General features: G+C 33.0%; 1 long non-coding RNA gene across 1 annotated transcript; it reads left to right on the forward strand.

Annotated features, from left to right (window-relative positions):
- The first annotated feature begins 9905 nt into the window (after nucleotides 1-9905).
- On the forward strand, nucleotides 9906-14950 carry LOC114917103 (uncharacterized). The gene is made up of 4 exons (XR_003805854.2): nucleotides 9906-11981; nucleotides 12134-12162; nucleotides 14219-14352; nucleotides 14453-14950. It is a non-coding gene; the product is annotated as an uncharacterized LOC114917103 (long non-coding RNA).
- Nucleotides 14951-20831: the final 5881 nt, after the last annotated feature.

Genomic DNA, 20831 nt, shown 5'->3' on the forward strand with positions numbered 1-20831 from the left:
CGATATCCACTCAGCATACCTCGAAGTTCTAATGAACTTTGCTTTCAGTAATCTCTCAATTTCTTCCTTGATTTTTTCGATTACTTCAGGAGCGAACCTTCGAGGGCTTTGCTTGACAGGTTTCTTTCTGGGAATTATGGGTAACCTATGTTCCACCAATCCTCGATCTAATCCCGAAATTTCATCATAATCCCATGCAAAGCAGTCTTTATATTCATGCAGTACTCGAATTAATTCCTCCTTTAATTCTCCTTGCAAGAGCTTGCTAATATAAGTTACCTTTCTATTTTTGATAGTTCCCAAGTTAATTTCCTAAAGTGGATCCTGAGATTCTAATTTATGTTCTTCCTTGGTTGCTCTTTCAAATCCCAACGGTGAATCATCGAAAACACAATCTAACTTGAGTTCTGACTCTTGCTCTTTGTCCTCTTTAAAAGTTTCGACCTCCTGGTCCATTTTAACTTTTGTTTTTTCATTTTCTTTTTCCTTCGAGACCTCCTGGTCCCTTTGATTTTCCTTTTTTTCTTTTTCTTCATTCTTTTCAACTTCACAATCCATACCTTCTTTCTTTGTTTTTTGTTTTTCTTCGGCCAAAGTGGTCGTGCTATTTTTATCAACCTCGACATCCTTTGACGTTGCTTCACTATCTTCATCTTCCTCGGCCATGTTGGCCGTTCAATCGACCATGTAGGCCGATATTCGAGCTAAGAAGCTCGAATAAGGATCTTCATCCTTCATTCCTCAATTGGAGCTGAATCTTTCTCGGCTCGAATCACAAAACCTCTCTTCATATCCCAACAGAAAATCTTCTTCACTCCCTCTTCTTCATCCATAACTCCAATATTGTAGGCATCGAAAGGCTTGGTCTTTGCAAATGCCATTAATTGCTGATCGGCAAAGTATATACCTACCTCGTATGCCTTCTGATTCGCCTCGAGGACTTCCAAACCTTTGTCGTCATTCCAAAAGAAAATCTTTTGGTCTACTATCGAAGGGACAACTCCTACCCCATGAATCCATTCTCTTCCTAACAAGACGTTAAAGTTTGCCTTTGATGGAGTTACTATAAACATGGTAGTTCTCTTCACGCTTTCGATCTGAACATCAAGCAGAATCAAACCTTCAGGGTGTGAAGACTTTCCTGCATAATCTGAGATCAATATATTATGGGGCTTCAAGTCAGCCATGGACTTCCCAAACCTCTTCAGCATTGTCCTGGGGAGGATATTCACAACTGCACCTCCGTCAACCAAAACCTTATTCACCTCTTGCCCTTCGATCATCAAAGTTAGCAATAAAGGCTTAAGGTGACCTTTCATCTCTTCAGTGGGGGAATCGAATACAGCTGAATTAAATTTGGGGATAATCCTCGAGATCTGATTGACCCACACAATCTTGGACTCATAATTGGGATCATCGAAGAAATCTTCTCGATGAATGTCCTCTTGTTCATTTACAGACTCCATGGCCCCAGCGTACTCGGAAGGCAGAATTGATACTATCCCACAGATGTCTTCTAGAGAATCATCGAAACCGCTCTCGAAACAATCAGTTATTAGATCCTCATCGTCCTCGATGAATTTTTGAGAGGATTCCCCCTTTTGAGGTACAGGAATCGAAAAACGGTTCCCTCTGAACCCTTCAAAGGTAGTCTTTCGCATCCTTTGCTGCCTCCTCCACTGAGTTTTGGTTAAGTTATTAAAGGGCTGACGGAAACCACGCCCATAACTTCCAGTCGAGAATCTTCCAGGCCCTGCAGATATGTTTGAGAACTTTCCGGGAGTCCCTTGTACTGGATGACCAGCATAATTCATCACTTGCTTCCCTCGACCCATTCCACCAATCATTGGCCTTGGTGGGGCAGTCCATTTTCCTACAGGGGCATTTGCATTCGGCACAAAAGTATTGCCGAATCTCGATGAGTTATACATTTCCATCTTTCCCACCGGAGCATTATACTGAGGCATGTCAACCTGCCTCATGGTTAACCCAGCACTCGATCCAGCATTAAGCTTAGGCTTTTCTCGAAGTTTCTCGGCTTTGTAGCTCCTCATCATCTCTGACTCCTCGAAAGCCTTAGCAGCAGCTCTGTCGAAGACAGCACTGCATCGAGGACACAGCATGACCTCCCTATCAGTCTCCTTTTTCTTTGATAAAAACTCGACTAAACTATCCCTTTCCTTCGGATAGATGGTTTCTTCCTCCTTAGCGAAGTCATCCATCAGTTCTTCGAGTTTCTCATCGGAAATAGGCTAGATATTTTCATCGTCCTCGATATTGACTTCAACCATGTTGATTCCCATCGAGACTGGTTCCACATATCCAGTGTGAGCAGCAAATGGATCAATGTCCACTTTCATGTCTTTCTCCTCGAAAGCAAGGCGACCATTAGTGACCGCTTTCTCTATCATATCCCTGAAACGCACACAATTATTAGTCCAATGACCATACATATTATGATATTTACAAAATTTCTTCCCTTTTCTTTGCTCGAATGGTAGAATTTTATGGTTTTCTGGTAGTACAATTTTATCTTTTAATAGGATATCAAATATCTTATCTGCCTTAGTCACATCGAAACTATATCTCTTGGTCGAGTTTCCTTCTATATTATCCCCTGGTTTTAACATTTGACATTGATAAGTAGGACCAGGACGCAATTCTGCTAAGTTAACCTCAAAATTCTCACTCGAAATCTCATAGTTAGCATCCTCACTTATCTCTGCATTTTCTAAATAAGCTACTTTTTCTTTTCGAACAAACTTATCAAACTTTTTAAATCTTTCTTTTTCTAACTTAATTTGTTCGATCCTTCTTACCTTTTCTGCTAACTGAGCCATATCTCTCAACTGTTCATTTACCAATTTTTTACGTATTGAGAAATCTAACCATGTTGCTGCAATCTTAACTAATTCATGCTCAGGTATATTAGTATAACATCGAGATTTTAATTGTCTGAACCTATTCAAATAGTCATCTATCGTTTCATGGCTTTGTCTCTTAACGTTCATTAGATCGACTATACTAACTTTCGTTTCTTCCCTGAAGAAGTGTTCATGAAAACTACCTTCCAATTGAACCCAAGTGTTTATCGAATTAGGAGGTAAAGTTGTGAACCATGTAAAAGCGTGCTTAGTCAGCGAACTCGAAAAATACTTCATTTTTAAATACTCATTGTTCGCTAAATTTCCACATTCGACTAGATACCTAGCTATATGTTTGATTGTAGACTTAGTTAATTCTCCCAAAAATTTTGAAAACTTTGGGACCTTTGTCCCCCTAGGTAGCTCTACTTGAGTTACGTGATCTGGAAATGGTGACACAAAGTAAGGACGTTCATTTCGACCTAACTCGAAACCATGCCTGTTCAATATCCGTTCTACCATTTGATCCAAATTATCATTAGGATACTTATTAGGTCGAACTACGTTTTGATGAAAAATTCCATTCCCACCTAGATTTTCCATCTCGTTCAAATTTGCACTCATAGCTCTTGAAGGTGGTCCATCACCCAATTTATCTCCTACTTGTTTATTAATTCATACAAAGGCGTCATTATATTATGCATTTGGGTTGACAACAGATTGACCATGTCATGATTACTATGGTCCATCTGTTGTCGAAGAGCCATCATGGCTTGATTACTAATACCAGTAGGTACATAACTACCCTGTCGAATCAGTGAGCCTTCCTGACTTGTCCCTACATGTTGATATGGATCTTGCATGACAAAACCCAAACCATTTGGTCTAGGATTATATCCCTGTGGGGGTACGTGTACTTGGGGATTTGGTCCTAAGAAAGGTAGACGGCATTTCGACAAGTACTGGTTGAGTATTTCGCCAGTTCTGTGGCATACCCCAAGGATACTCTCTAGTGACATTTACTAGTTCCTGAGTCACATTAGTTTGTCTAGCCCCATTTTCAAGCCTAGGCACATTTTCGACCACCACAGGGGAAGATACTGCCCCCCTTGTAACACTAGTCGCATTATCAGGGTTAGGATTTCCTTGGTGTTCTACGTCTGCTTGATTATCATTATTTGTTTTTCTCCTACTATTAGACGTAGACATGGTTCTTCCACTCCTAAGTCTCATACAACATGCATACCTAAAACTAGTCTAGTTATGTTTGCAATTTAAACGTGTCCCACCGGGCGTGCCAATTTGTTTACGGTGGAATTTGTTTTATGGATTCTTTTTACTTGAACTAGCATGATAAACGTTTCAATTTAGATCTGTGATGTTTTTGAGTTTTATAAAACGAGAAGAGGAGGAGTAGAAAGATTAATGATTACTTGTTTCTAAAGATTCTTCAATAATTAACAAGCAATAATTTTCATACACATAAATGCTAAGATGAACAGAATGAATAATTGAGATACTTGCAATACAAATCATGGTTCAACTTGCATAATGTTTCAGAGTTACAGTGCCAAAGCGATATAACTACATGATTAAAAGAAAGAAACTGAGAGAACTACACTAATTCTACTCCTATAAAGCAAAAAGGAAAGTGGCCGAGAATTAGTCATACCCAAAAACGATTCCTTGCACGAAAGCCATATGCGTAGGAAGAGAGTGCTTCAGATTCTAGTCTTAGTATGAGTTTTACGACCCCTTGAAATCACCACACTCCCCATATTTATAGATCCAGTCGATAGCGGTTAAATTTAAGTTTGTGCATTATGGGGTGTAACCGCTACTCACTATGGTTGACGTGGGTGTGAGTTTATGTAACTGCTCATAATTGTATGTAACTTCTCATAACCGTTCGACCCACATTCTTCGATCCATTTTCTGTTAACCGCTCTAAGATAAATATTCACACTACTTGGAAACCTTTAGTAATCTCCATCTTTCGAGTACTTCTCGGTATAATTTGACTTATTTATTCGACTATACTTCGAGTACGAATAAATCGAGCTTTTGATATTTCCTTACACTCATGAATGTGCTTTTCGAGTTACCTGGTCTTCGAATGATCCTAACAGTCTCACACCAACCAATATGCACAATCACATAGTACTTGTATACATAGCTGATAAGTCTACAAATGTGATCGCATTTACACTTTACACTTTCGCTGTCATGACACACCATATGTCTTCCTAAGCTTCTCATCTTCATTCTTTTATAAAACTCAATTTTTTCACTAACTATTTTCACTCTCTTCAACCTTCATGTACCTATTTTAGCAACACTTAATCGTTGAAAGCACGACATCATGCCAAAAAAACTATACCATTTTGAGTCGATGGTAGTAGTGTTGAACAATGGCCCCAACAAGCTCAAGTTCATGGAGTTCCATCACAACAAGTGGCATACAATGCTTGCCAACAACACGGTCTCACTACTATCATCTCACTGGTGATGCAAAACCCAAATGTAAGGAAAAGCCAAAACAGAGCAATAGAGATAATAATGGAATAGTAGACAAAATTAAGGGTACTATAATTCCTCATCCATTATAGAAAATTCCAGTAAGAAGTCATGATGAAATTGAAAGGAATAATGCAGTTTTGGAAATGTACCCAAAAACAGAAATGCAAAACGAAATGAAGCAAAAAGAAAAAGATGACAAAAGATCTTAAGAGAGAAAGGATCACAATTCAATTTTCTCCACACATTATTTTTCCTCTAACCGTCTCTTTTATATTATTCTTTGAGCCAATAGTAATCCTTGAGCTTGCTATTAATTGTTTTGGGCCTGGACCCCCTTCTGACCTCAGCTTGTCTTTCCCTCATGTGCTCCTCATTTCCTTCATTAACAATAGTCTTTTTTTCCCTCTCTTGCATCGTTACAATGCCTCCCCCTTTAAAATTAACCTTGTCCTCAAGGTTAAAGTCTGGAAAAGCTTGTTGTAGTAATGTAGTATTTTCCCAAGTAGCTTGGTCATCATCCAATCCCTGCCATTGGACTAATTTCTGATGAATTTGTTGCTGACCCTGTAAAATAACCCTCTCTTGTAATATCTTTGCTGGCTGAATGATTGGCTGTACTTCAACATCTGTAAATGGAAGTGGAATATACGGCTGAGTATGATCTCCCTTACAAGCCTTGAGTTGTGAAACATGAAACACTGAATGTATTTTGGTCGTGGGAGGAAGTAAGAGCTTGTAAGCAACCAACCCAATCCTTTCAATTACTGGAAATGGGCCAAAATACCTTAGAGTGAGTTTCTGATTCTTTCTTAAGGCAACTGAATGTTGTCTATAAGGTTGTAAATTAACCAGAACTAAGCCACCAATATGAAATTCCCATTGTCGTCGTTTCTGATCTGCATACTTCTTCATGTGTGCTTGGGCTTTGATTAAGTTTTGCTTCAATTTATTAAGTGTGAGGTCTCTAGTCAATAGCTGCTCTTGAATTGATACAGGATCAGATTGATCAGCTGTATATTTAATTAACTTGGGTGGATCTCTCCCATAGACTACCTTAAAAGGTGTTATACCACTGCTATTGTGAAAAGCAGTGTTATACCAAAATTCAGCCCCAAGGCAATAATTTAGCCCATTCCTTAAGGGACTCATGAGTGAAGCATCGAAGATACATCTCTAGACATTTGTTAAGAGCCTCAGATTGGCCATCTAACTGAGGGTGATAAGCAGTAGTAAGATTAATTGTAGTGCCACTAAGTTTAAACATGTGTTGCCAAAACTGACTAGTGAACACCTTATCCTTGTCAGAGACAATAGTTTTGGGAAATCCGCGTAGCTTTACTACATTCTTAACAAATATCTCATCCACTTGCTTACTAGTGTAGTTAGTCATCATAATAAAGAAGTGGGCATATTTGGATAGTCTATCGATCACCACAAGTATCACTGTGAACCCGTAACAGGGTAGAAGTCCTGTGATAAAATCCACTGCCAAATCATCCCAAATATGCATTGGAATAGGGAGAGGTTGTAATAAACCAGTTGGTAAAGTAGTCTCACTTTTGGCCTGTTGACAAACTAGACATTGTTGCACAAATTCTTTAACATCTTTCTGCATACCTTGCCAATAAAATTGAGCAGCAATTCTAGCCAATGTTCTAGTCACACCAGCATGTCCACCCAATAAGGATGTATGGAATTCATTTAAAATTTGCTTTACCAATTAATGATTGGGAGGGATCACCAACTTGCCTTTCCAGTACAACAAGTGATCCTGGACTGAATAATGAGGGTCTGGTGTTTTATTCTACAAGCATAATTTCATTGTAGAGTGTAAATGAGGGTCAGCTTGAATTGCCTCCTTCAATACATGGATAAATTACAATTTTGGTTCCGACCAAGCCATAAAAAAGGACCTTGAGAGTGAATCTACAGCCATATTTTCCTTGCCCGGTTTGTATTCGATAGAAAAATCATATCCTAACAACTTGTGCAACCATTTCTAATGTAAAAATTTTGGAGAAATCAGGGAGTGCCAACACTGGTGCTCTGGTAATTGCAGCTTTGAGATTTTCAAAAGCAATAGTGGTTTGTTCAGTCCAATAAAAATTATCTTTCTGCAATAGACTAGACAAAGGTGCAGCTATGGATGCATAGCCTTTAATAATTTTCTTGTAATAACCAGTGAGTCCCAAGAATCCTCTGAGCTGCTTTAGATTTGTAGGACAAGGCCAATTCAAAATAGCCTGTATTTTGCTTTGATCCATTGCTACTCCCTTCCTTGATACCGTATGACCCAAGTAATCAACTTCCTACAAACCAAAGGAACATTTAGATAGTTTAGCATACAAATGATGTTGTTGTAACACTTTAAGGACTGCCTCCAAGTGTTGCAAATGTGATGTCCATGTGGGACTGTATATTAGTATATCATCAAAAAAAACCAATACAAACTTTCTAAGATAACTTTGAAAAATGTCATTCATCAAGAACTGAAAAGTAGTAGGGGCGTTTGTAAGGCCAAATGGCATGACCAGCCACTCATAGTGGCCCTGGTGTGTTCGGAAAGCTGTTTTGTGTCGATCCTCTTCATTTACTAAAATATGATGATAGCCAGATCTTAAATCTAGCTTAGAAAAATAGTTAGCGACATGTAACTCATCAATTAACTTGTCAACAGTGGGAATAGGAAAACTATTTTTGACAGTAATGGCATTCAAGGCTCTATAATCAGTGCAAAATCTCCAGGTACCATCTTTCTTTTTGACAAGAATGATTGGAGAAGAAAATGGACTCGTGTTGAGAACAATGATGCCTTCCTTAAGCATGTCAGCTATCATCACTTCAATCTGATCCTTCCTGCTATGTGGATATCAATAAGGCATTACCTTCACTAGACTAACTCCCTCTAGCAGTGGAATTGAATGATTTTGAGATCTGTTTGGAGGCAGACCTGTAGGGACATCAAAAACTATTTTGTAAGTATAGAGTAGCATAGCAAGTTCTGGTTCCATATCAGAAGGCAAGTCTAAAAATTGATCAAGTGGCCCATCCAACGTAGAAAATTGCAATGTGAAAAGCTCATCAATTGCATGAGTACGCTGCATTCTCCTCATGTGATTAAATTGATCCTATTGTGGTAAAGCTGGCTTGTCTCCATAAAAAGTAATAAATTGGGTGCCCAAATAAAATTTCAACGTCATGCTACTGTAATCAGAAAGATGCGGACCCAATGTTGCTAACCAAGCTGCCCCTAGTACCAGATCAGCACCTGAGACAGGAAGTAAATAAATTGGCAGCTTAAGAGTATGGCCTTGAACGGTCACCTTTAAGTCACGGATCAGTCCCTCTGCTACTAATGAATTGCCATTAGCAACCAAAACCTGTAGGTTGGAAAATGGTTCTACTGGCAATTTCAACCCTTGAGGCTGAAGGAAGTTATCTGAACTTCCACTATCAAGTAGTATTTTCACTCGTACTCCATTAATTGACCCCCCTAGAATCTCATGGTACCTAAGCCTGAAGAGCCCTTTAATGCATTATAAGACAAATGATGGTCTTAAGGACCTGAATCCACTACTGCCTCTGGATCGTCTAGTGGTTTAGGTTGTAATTCAGGTTCATCATCCTCTTCGCATTGCAATACAAAATACTGTTTGTTCGGACATTTATGGTTGGGAGAAAATTTGTCATCACATGTGAAACAAAGACCTTTGTCCCTTCTTACTTGCATCTCAGCAGGGGTTAACTTTTTTATGTTGGTTGGCTTGTAATGAGGGGAGGGTAACAATGGGGGTAAGCTAGTGGATTTAAAGGATTGAGCTGTGGATTGGTTTGTGTTTATGGCTGGTGTTTTGGGAAAAAAACTGGAGGAATTTGGTCTTATTTTTGGAACATACTTCTCTTCATATAATTTGGCTAATGAAACAATTCTAAGGAGGGACGTGGGTGCTTGAGCAATAACATCCCTGCGAATGTCAGGTTTTAAACCTCCAACAAAACAATCCAATAGTGCTTCCTGAGTAATGCCCTGTACACGATTACCCAAAGCTGTAAATTGCACATAATAAGCCTGAACTTAGCTACTTTGTGTGAGTTTGAACAGCTGTGATCTTGGGCACTCATATGGAGAAGGGCCGAATTCCATTTCTAAAGCTCTTGTAGAAGCAGTCCAAGAGTGAAATGGATTGTCACGCATAATCATTTGATACCATGGAACAACATCTTTATCCAAATGGATCAAAGAAATCAGTAAATGTTGATCATCAGGGGTTTTATAATAGCTAAAAAACTGTTCAAACTTGAATATCCATTGCAGCACATCAAAACCATCGAATCTAGGAAAGTCGAGCTTAACGCTTCTAACCTGGAATGGTTGGGTCTGCACATTACTAGTTGAACCATTATCTGCACTTGGTTGTTGTTTGAGGACCAGTTCCAATGTTGTTTCTAACGTTTCAAAATGAGCAGAGTACTCCTTATCACGTGATTCCATGATCTCCAAAATGATAGAAAAGAATGACACAATCCAAGAGGGGGGGGGGTGAATTGGATTCTATAACCCTTTAAAAATTTATCAGAGTTTCTAGGATCTTTATTTCACTTAAAACTTTTCTATGACTGAATTTCCAAATGAAGCTTTTCTAAAGACTTGTTATGAAAATATGAATGCAATATGCCCACTTGATTACAACATAATGAGGTTCAACAATAATGTTCAATTACAGATTTAAACCATCAAGATTCACATACACTTGTTAATCAAGCTTTATCTTCTTTAATATTCAATTAAGCAATTACTTAAAGTAAGAGATAGGATAGAAGAAGATTGCACAAGTCTTTTATACTGGTTCAGCCACTCCACATGTGACCTACATCCAGTCCTTAATCAACACCTGATTAAGATTTGTTCCACTATCTTTAATCAAGAAGGTTTACAAGCAAACACACATGCATATACTTCTATACTAAAGATAACCACTTTCTTGACCCCAAGAAAGCACCCCTTGTAGAACCCACTACAAGAAATCTTATTACTTGAGAAACCCTTCTCAAGATTTTCAACAAAGATTCACAAAGAATAAAAGGAACGAATTCACCTGGAATTCTTGAACAAATCTTTATCTTCCCCTTTCAAGATTATGATGATGATGATTTTCTAACAAAGCTTTTCACAAACGTTTTCACTCTTGGATTTCACAAAGAAAACTTCTCCAAGATGTCACAAAGACTCACAAAAACGTTTTTCACAAATTGATTATCATTTCTAACTCATATCTTAAGTTTCTCAAAGTTCAAACTATTTATAAAAGTTTCAGACACAGATAATCGATTATTTTAAAGAATAATCGATTATTTTGTTCTTCAGGTTTTCTGGAAATCAACCAAGAACAATACAATCGATTATTTTGCTGGATAATCGATTATTCCAGAGAGTTGTTCCTGGGATAATCGATTATTTTGGCAAATAATCGATTATTACAGCAAGGCATTCCACTTAGCCTATTTGCTGAAATAATCGATTATATTTAACAATAATCGATTATTTTGAGTTAGTTCTTAAAACTTCATTTTAAGACTCAAAATAACTTTCCAATGTTCTTAACTCATCATCATATACTCTCTACTTAGTTTAGATAAGATTTGATTATGCACAAAGCATACCAAGCACACAAAACTATAGAAACATATTCACAACAATTTATATCCTAAGTTCTATTACATAGCTCCAACTCATAGCATTTTCTTGACACTTCTTTGACTTTGTTTTTGTGCTCCAAGTTGTTGTTCTCATGTTGTGATCATCAAAACTCTTTTAAGCTCTCCCAAGCTCAACACAAAATCCTCTTGACATCCGCCGCAAGCTCTTTCATGCGTGTGTTTTCCGCCATGAAGTAATGAAAGCACCAATGTAAGGAAAAGCCAAAACAGAGCAATAGAGATAATAATGGAACAGTAGACATAATTAAGGGTATTGTAATTCCTCATCCATTATAGAAACTTCCAGTACAAAGTCATGATGAAATTGAAAGGAATAATGCAGTTTTGGAAATGTACCCAAAAACAAAAATGCAAAACAAAATGAAGCAGAAAGAAAAAAATGATAGAAGATCCTGAGAGAGAAAGGATCACAATTCAATTTTCTCCACACATTCTCTTTCCTCTAACCATCTCTTTTATATTATTCTTTGAGCCAATAGTAATCCTTGAGCTTGCTATTAATTGTTTTGGGTCTGGACCCCCATCTGACCTCAGCTTGTCTTTCCCGTGCTCCTTATTTCCTTCATTAACAATAGTCTCATTTACCGTCTCTTGCATTGTTACACCAAACTCACCGTCAAATCTCGTCACCCGATAAATCAAAATTCAGATAACCCGAAGGTTTTCATGGTTGCAAAATGGTTTAAAAAAACTAATGGCCGATTTTAGTCGGATTGGACATTTTTGGCTCGAATCCGACCGGAATCGACCAATGATCACCCCCACCACCATTTCTTATTGACCATGGAAGTTTTCTTTCACCGCAAAGGTTTCTTCTGAAGTTTATCTTTCTTTCACTCTCTCTAACGAAAAAATCAGAAAAGGAAAAAAATTGAGTAGGTATTGTCTCATCATTGCTCTTTCTTTAATCTACCAATGAATGCAAATTTTCTGAAATGTTGAACCTTCTTCAAAATTGGGGTATTTTTGGATTATTCAATTGCTATCTCAAATTGGTTATCTAGAATTCTAAAGTTTGGTTTGTGGTGCAGTTGTTGAAGAGATTGGAGATGACGAGCAGGTATTCCAATTGTGTATTGAATCATTTTATTTCTATTCTTAATTAAAATTGTGTTTCTCTTTTCTGATTGATTCTTATTTTTTTACATTTAAATATTTAATGCTTAAGTCTAAAATCACTTGCGTTGTCCAGTACTTATTGTCTGATGAAATGTCAAATTGGTGTAATGGAAGCATGTTATTGTGTAATTACGATAAATACACACTACAAGAAAATATGGAGTTACAGGAATTATTTTTGGTATTACCAATGGTTTAAACCCCAGGTAAATGCATTTCCGGCGATTGTTTTTTCTGTAGGGAAGGCATCCTTGGCTAGCAATATACAGACGTTTTAAGCCAATCCTAAAAAATGCAAGGCTTGCCTAAAGTTTTGAAACCCTTGTTAACGCCATATTCACGAATTGCAGTTTATGTAACTCTTGTATTTTACCTGCAACTTTCAACCCCGTACACACTATAAGCAAAACCTGTGTATTTTACTCACGACTTTAGACCCTCGCTAACACCATAATCAGTATCTATAGTTTATAAAATCCCTATACTTTTACGTACCCACAAATTTGAACCCCCATTAAGGTCATATTTAATACCAATTGTTTTTGTAATACATGTATTTAACCTACGACTTTAAACTCCCATTAATTAACGTAATATCTAATATGCCATATTTTAAAATCTTTATTTTAATTTACCTATTTAATTTTACCCGTGTTTAATATTTTAAAATTTCTATGTTTTTGCTTAAAAGTGTTCAAGTTAGATAAATATTCCAAAATAAAATTAAAAGAAACAAGCAACCCACAAATTTAATATATGAGTAAACAAGTCATCCAATAGAACCTCTAATAGAAGTAAAATCCAAAAAATAACCCTTAGTTAAGAAGGACATCCAAAAGAACTCCTGATTAAGATGTAACATCCATACTTTAGTAATATGTAAAAGAACATTTAAGATGTAGCATATCCAACTAAATATTAAATTTTCTAAAATAAAAGAGTTAGCATCTCTAGATATCAAATGTGTAGTCCTATTCTTTGTGCTGAAAATTTGTTAGGAGAATCATTCGGGTTTGTGCATTTCCTTAGTCAGACACTTCAAATATAATGTAAAATATTTTAGAAACAAAATTTATATTGTGAAATATTATTTTTTAAAAATTAGTTCAACTTTAAAACTTTGTCAATGCAACCTGAAATACATTCAAGTTAGGAAGTCATTGACCTTAATAATTTTGTGTAAAAAAAATCATCATAACTTTAAATCTTTTGTTTTGTTCATCTATTTTCTTATTTTGTTAAACCATTTATGATTTTAATTTAGTAATTTGTTTCAAAACACAAATTGAATAAAATCAATTCATGTAAATACATATAAATACTTCCATTAGATAAAAATCTTGAATAGCACAATTTCTATCTCTATGAAATTCACTAACCCTTAAATACCTCAATGTGTACTTCTCCATGCTAATATATCTGCAAGATACACTATATACAGTACCTCGTTTATTACCTTTGGAGGAGTGAAGTAGCATGCCCATAACAATATTAACAAGTTTACTAATTATTTGAAGTTAGTTATTCCATGTTCATAGCAATGAAAATACATCTCATGAGGAGGAAGAAATATCATAGGATTGGCACATTGTTAAGAAGACGAGAGAATTGGAAGCAACAATATATAAAAATATGATCTCTATTTTATGTAGACTCGTATATTAATGTTTGCATATTTGGTGAGTCGTAATTTAAAGACTATTATCATTGATTTAATATGAATGACCAATGTGCATTATAAAAAGGATGATGACATGCAAAGCTTAATTAAAAATTTTCTTTTTGAACTGCTTTTACTTTATTTCTTTGATTGATATCTTGTGCCAATGTAAACCACTTTTATTAGCCTTGTTTCCACTTGATTATTTTGTGTTATAGGTCTATTGTGTTTGCATTATTGAACCTTGTTTGTTGGACCACTCTGCATATCAAACTTGATGCTTTCTTGTAGCGAAACGTAAATCGTGAGAAAAGCTAACATGAATGTAATGTTGCAGGTTTTTTTTTAAAGAGTCAACATATCCTCATGAAAAGCAAAGGCAACAACTAAGCAAGCAATTTGGCCTTGCCCCAAGGCAACATCGAAGAACAACTGAACATGTGTATTGAAAATGCCATACTCAAAGCTGAGGTTTAATGTTTACGTTATTATTTTCCTTATTACCTTGATATATAAAGAAAAACTAATATTGAAGATTTATACTATTTAGACTATCTATCAACACGTGTAGGTAGAGAAGCTCCAAGTAGCTTCAGGGAAATACGCACCAAGAACAATGTCCCCTTCATGTTCTTCTGGCCATGACCAAGAGAATAAAAGCACTTTGGATTTTTACGCTGAAATTTTCGGACTTGATAAGTCAAAGATAATGGAAGTAGTAAACCAAGCAATGGAGGAGCTCAGTAAGATGGCTACCGTGAGGATACTGCAGTGGCTTCACAGCTTTGAGAATGGTCGTGAAATACTTGATTATGATGAAAATGTGAAGGAATTTGCTGTTGAAAATTAAAGTATTTGGTTGGGTTAGAAGTGAGGAAGAGGTGAAGAATTTGTAAGTTTATGTGAGAATGTTATGGTACAGGTAAGTGAGCATTGAGTAGATACATAAATTTCATAATTATGGATTTCGAAAGCTCATGCTTCATAATTATTGTTTGTCTCATAAAGATACGATATTCTTATAAGAATACATACGCATGACTATTTTATGACATTATTATTTTTGTCACTCTAGTTTCTCAAACTATGAAACATAATTTTTTAATCTTTATTTTTGTAATTTCAAAGAAAAAAAGGACTGTTAATTAGTAAAATTAAAACAACATTATTAAGTAACTTTAATGACTTTCTTAGACAACAATAATACTATTTTTTTATATAATTTTAAAGAATAAATAGTCAGTACTAATAATTTTAAGGTTTAGTTTAATATCCAAGTCATTATGTTAGAATATAATTAAAGTCTTATATCATTTAAATAAGAGGATATACATGAGTTTTTATACACATAAAGTTTCTATTAATAAGAGATTTTTTTGATGATGGTCAAAAGTAAAATTATTAGAGTTACGACCAAAAATAGACAATATCTTATCATTAGAAAGACTTGTGTGTATGGAAACTCCTAATGCATAACAAGTGATATTAGAGTTACTGATTTCGACTAGGTAACCAACTTGGTAAGTATGATGGTTGATAGGTAAATTTAGATATAAGATCATTTGTGTTGAAAGTTTTCATAATGATGGGTTCATATATGAAATAAGAGAGTCTTCCTGATAATATGCAGGATTAGGAAACATATCCCACTATCGTGAGTTAACGATAGAGCGTTTATACAAATACTTAAAGTGTGACTGAATTCTATGAGTCACCATTATGAACTAATAACTTTTGTTGCAATAGGGTTAAACCATGGTACTGTGTTTGAGGGATGAATTGTTATGATATAATTAAAATATCATATCATTTAAATAAGATGATGAACATGAATTTATATATACACAATTTTTTATCTTTTGAGTAATCATCAAAAATAAAATCACGAGAGTTTAAGTTCAAAATAGATGATATTTAACTAAAGACATTTGTTTGAGAACTCCTAAATTTACAACATAACTCCCATCCACAACACATTAAAATTTAGATAGATGAGTGTTTCTTTTATTTTACTTTTATAAATTCCTTATTTTGCCCTTTTTGCAAGATAAGATGTTTAAATCATTTTTTTTTCTCTCGTATATAACCATATATCAGCCGTGAAGAGTAAGGCAGCATTCAACCATAATCATGTTTGCTTTCTAAAGATCAATTTTCCTTCGCGATAAATGGGATTTTAACGGCGTTTATAAAGGTGAATAAAACGTTGACAAAATAAGTGAAAAACTTTTTTTAGTGGCCATTGAAATTGCCTCGGGAATTGCCGCTAGAAATACTTAGTTTTTCCGGCAATAAAAAGAAGTTTTACCAACAGTCCCTAAACACTTTTACTGACTCCAGAAACACCGACTTTACTTTAATTTCCTGTGAATATTAGTTATTTTTATTGTCATTAAAGAATAAATAAATTTCATTAAAAATTACTTTTAGTGTAGTGAAATTTAACACTTTTGAACCAAATTAATTCGTTCGATTCAATTTAATTTATATGTTTTATAATCCAAATTAATAAAATTTGAGTTTTTTTATTTAGGTATTAATTGTGAAATTTAGAACTCAATGACTAATTGTACAAACCTTCCTCACACCCCCATTCTCTCTATCTTTTGCTTACATGATATAACATTTTTTCATATAGAATGGCTCTGTACACACATTATATTACTGTTATTTTCATGAGCAAATAAAACATCATTTTGGTTAAAAGGGATACTATAATCTAAAATAATGTAATTTTTTATTTATAAAAAACATATGTTTAAAGTCGATATAAAAATAAAACTTATTCATTTTCACTTATTTAGTTTAGTTTGAATTTATATATGAAAAAGTTAAATATATTTTTTCTTATGTAAAATATCATTTTTTTTTACAATTTTTCTTAATTTACATTATAGGGACCAAATTGAGACAAAAAATAAAAGTGAGACTAAATTGAAACAAACAATTATTATAAGGGACTAAAATAGGTTTCTAGCCTAATTTATAATATTTATCTATGTGTAACTATTAGAGACATGAAGTACCTCGGTCCCTCTAACATAAATATATATATATATATATATATATATATATATATATATATTTATTTATATATAAATTTTATTAAATTTTTATTTCAAGATTTGTGTCAATTAAAATGATATACAAGAGGAATATATTGAGTATTTCATTTGTCTTATAATATAATAATAAATGTTCATTTTAAATTTTTTTCCACAAGTTTGATAAATAAATAGTAATTTTTATAAAAATTAATTATATTCTTCTTCTTTATTATTATTATTAGATATAAATAAATAGTAATAAATTAATCCAACGACTTTCAAACTAATATTATTATTATTAGATATAAATAAAAAAAATAAGTAATTAATACTATATTTTCAAATTAAAATACATTTATTTTAAAATTTATTTTTTAAAATAATATTTATTATGAGAAGAAAAAAGTATAAAAAAATGAATAAGTATGATAAATTTGATAATTTTAACAAAGAAATGTTAACACTTTCTTTTTAATACCATAGATAATACCCAAAAGGTCTCTACACCAAAATCCATTATTTGTTTTAATAGATTTTGAGTAGAAAAATAATGAGAGAAGTTTGAAAAACTAATTTTTTTTTTTAGTTGCTTGGAAGTAGCAGTGTTTATGAATCAAATTTTTTTAAAAAATTAAACTATATTAAACCAATTTATTTTATAAAAGTGGGTTGATTAATCAAACTTTTTTTTAAAAATGGATTTTTAAAAAAACAAATATGGATCATATATTTTTAAATTGGATTGATTTGTTACAATGTAGTTATCCAACTTATATATGAATATATTTTTTCAAGCAATTGATCCAAATAAAATTAATCCTCTCTTAAGTAACTTAATTGGTTTTTCAAAGAGAATTGGTTTGATTTTTTTTCTCTAAACAAATCGGATTTCTTAATCCAGATTTGAATTATTTACACACCAATATTTGAAAGATGAGAAGTGAGAGAAGAAAAAAAATGATAGAAGGCTATAGTAAAAATACAAATAAAACTTCAAAGATAGAGAGATTTTGTAAAAATGTTTAGAAAAGTTGTGGGATCCATTAAAAATGTATTTTTTTATTTACTTCTCTCTTACTTCTTTTAATCCAAATATCTTAAAAATATATTTATTTTTTTGTCCATCTTTTCTTCAATTTTATTTCTTGCTATCCTACATTTTTCTTTCATACTTCTTTCTTTATCAAACAAAGCATAAGAGAATCTATGAAAAATGAAAGATAAGTGATTGATATAATTAATGATTTATGTGACAATAAAAGAGTAATAAACACAAATTAAAGGTGTTGGTGGAGTGTTGTATTTATTTGAGTGTAAAAAAAAAATTCACCATTATTGGAATGTTTGTTTTTCTCACTATAGAAATGTAGGGTGTTGAACTTCTCTTACATAATTTACTCCTGTTGGTGAAAGATTTTGCTAAATAATGTATGTGTTTTTCTTGATATATATATTTGCTAATTTTTATTTGTTATCTATTTCTTGAAATTTCTGTTTTTGTTTTCCTTAACCTTTGTCTTCCTATTTTTGTTTGTTTTATTGTTTTCATTTGATGGTTGTTCTTCCCGGAAAGAAACTCTTTCTGTTTCTTGAAATTTTTTCACGTGTTTGTAACTTTTTAATTTTAAATTAATATAAAATTATATATATAATCTAAATGAAGGAAACTTTTAATCTAATAATAAGATTTAAGAAAACATCAACCAATTAAAAATTATTGAATTATATAATAATTGATAAAAAAAATTATATCATATAATTTCATCCCTCGCCTCTATCTTCTATATATGATCACACACATTTGTATTTTTGAGATTTGTAAATGACAAGATTGTTTTTTTTTTCAAGGCATGACAAGATTGTTTTAATTTCACATAAAATACGTAAATATTAATTATAAACAAATTACACAAATAATTAACATTAAAATTTTGAAAGTTACAAAGATATGATTTTTAAGTAATTTGTATATCTTTAGTACAAAATACAAGTATTTTCTTCCTTATTACAGAGGAAATAACATCGTAGAGTAAAAACATAATGAATGATTAAAATTTTCTCAAAGTATTTAACTTAATTGCATATAAAGAACTCAAATTTGAGATCAATAATTAAGTTAAAATTATTTTTTTATCAATTGATTTAGGAGTTTAAGTGGGCCAAAATTGATTCAATAACATGATTAACTCATTCTAACCCTACTACATTTAAGCAATTTAGGTTGCATCATAAAGTTGAGTTGAACATTTTTTTGTTGAACTAGTTATAATCGAGTTGGGTAATTTGTTCTTGATTTTTTTTTAAACTTTTTCAATAGTTTCCTAAACTATAAAAATTTATATTTAAATCTTTAATCTTTTCAAACTATTGTAATTGGGTCTTTGTAATTTGTAACATCCAGTTTTTCAAAAATATAAATAAAATAAAGATGTTAAATAATATTTATAATACATGCTTAATTAATTAATTTATTTATTTGAGCTTATAATATAAATAAGGATATTTTTATTAAAATTTTAAAATAAAGAGTTTAAGAGGTAGCTTAGAGAAGATTCTTTGGGTTTAGACTCTTAAGTCCAACCGAGAGTCTTATTAAAAAAACAAGTAAAAGAGGGATTAAGTCAAATAATGTGTCAATTTTCTAAAACTCTAAGAGTGTCTGTAGAGAACCCGTCATAGGGGAGACAATAATGAAAATGGTACATTACAATCCAATCGATCTAACTGACACGTTAGAGGACACATCATAAAGGAAACCTAAGAGGAGAACCCTAAGGAGTTTGTGGAGTAGTATCAAACAATAAAGAATGTGCTCGTTGCCATGGAGATCGTCATCTAAGGTAAATAAATAAATAAAAAAAAAAAGAGTGAAAATATCTTATTATGGGCACATATAAGGGGTACGGGTATTAAGATGATCCCTAAGCCTCTTTAAGATTTATAACTGAATGTGTTTGAAGAATTAATTAAGATTATGTAATTCATGTTAAAAATCATATAACGATTAAATAAACCTTATTAAGTGTTGAATATTTGAGGACTACGGATATGTGATAATTTGGGAGGTTTATATGAATTGGGAGTTTTGTGTGAATTGGATGATTTGACATGAATTGATGTTTAGTAAACATAACTCAACAATTATGTGATTTTTATATGTGTAATTAACTAAATAGAGTTTTATTTGTTAGATTGGAAACTAGATATTTGGGACTACATATTAGATCCAAGAACCACATAAAAATGTTATGAAATGACCGAGTTATATGAGTTAGAAGATAAGTGTCATGTCCTATTCACGATAAGTAATGCCTATAACGATAAGCCTTGTGAGGATCTTTAAATGACCTATTTAAGTTTCTTGGTATTCATAAAAGTTGTATCCTTGGATGTTATCTTTCCAATAGCGTTGGAATCACCCAAAAAAGAGTTCTAGAACATCGATGATGATCAAATTAGTGAGTGGATGTGAAATTGTTAGAATTAGACTAAAATATTGTGGTTTTGTAATTTTAAAAAATAATAGGTAATAAAATTGACTCTTGAGGTAAACATAAAAGTTGTAGACAATTATCGTAGCTTTCTAATAAAATGAAGGTCAACTTGATAGCATAGCAATAACTCTAGATATCGTGTTTATACTACACGATGTCATAATGGCACAAGATTAGAGATAATTTGTGTATTTTTAAGCATCAATATGTGATATGAGATGGTTGTGTGTGTTATGATGTGAAATGCTGATGTTTAAATTAATAATTTTTTGTGCAACATTTGAGACATTAGTTATTGATGATAATAATTGATGATGATGAGAGTATTAGTAATGATAATGTATAATGTTATGATGTATGATGATGCTTAAGGTTCAATGGTGATGATGTTACGACGAAGATGTTATAA

This window comes from Cajanus cajan, chromosome 9 (assembly GCF_000230855.2).
Source record: "Cajanus cajan strain Asha chromosome 9, NIPB_CcT2T_4, whole genome shotgun sequence".
Taxonomy (NCBI): Eukaryota; Viridiplantae; Streptophyta; class Magnoliopsida; order Fabales; family Fabaceae; genus Cajanus; species Cajanus cajan.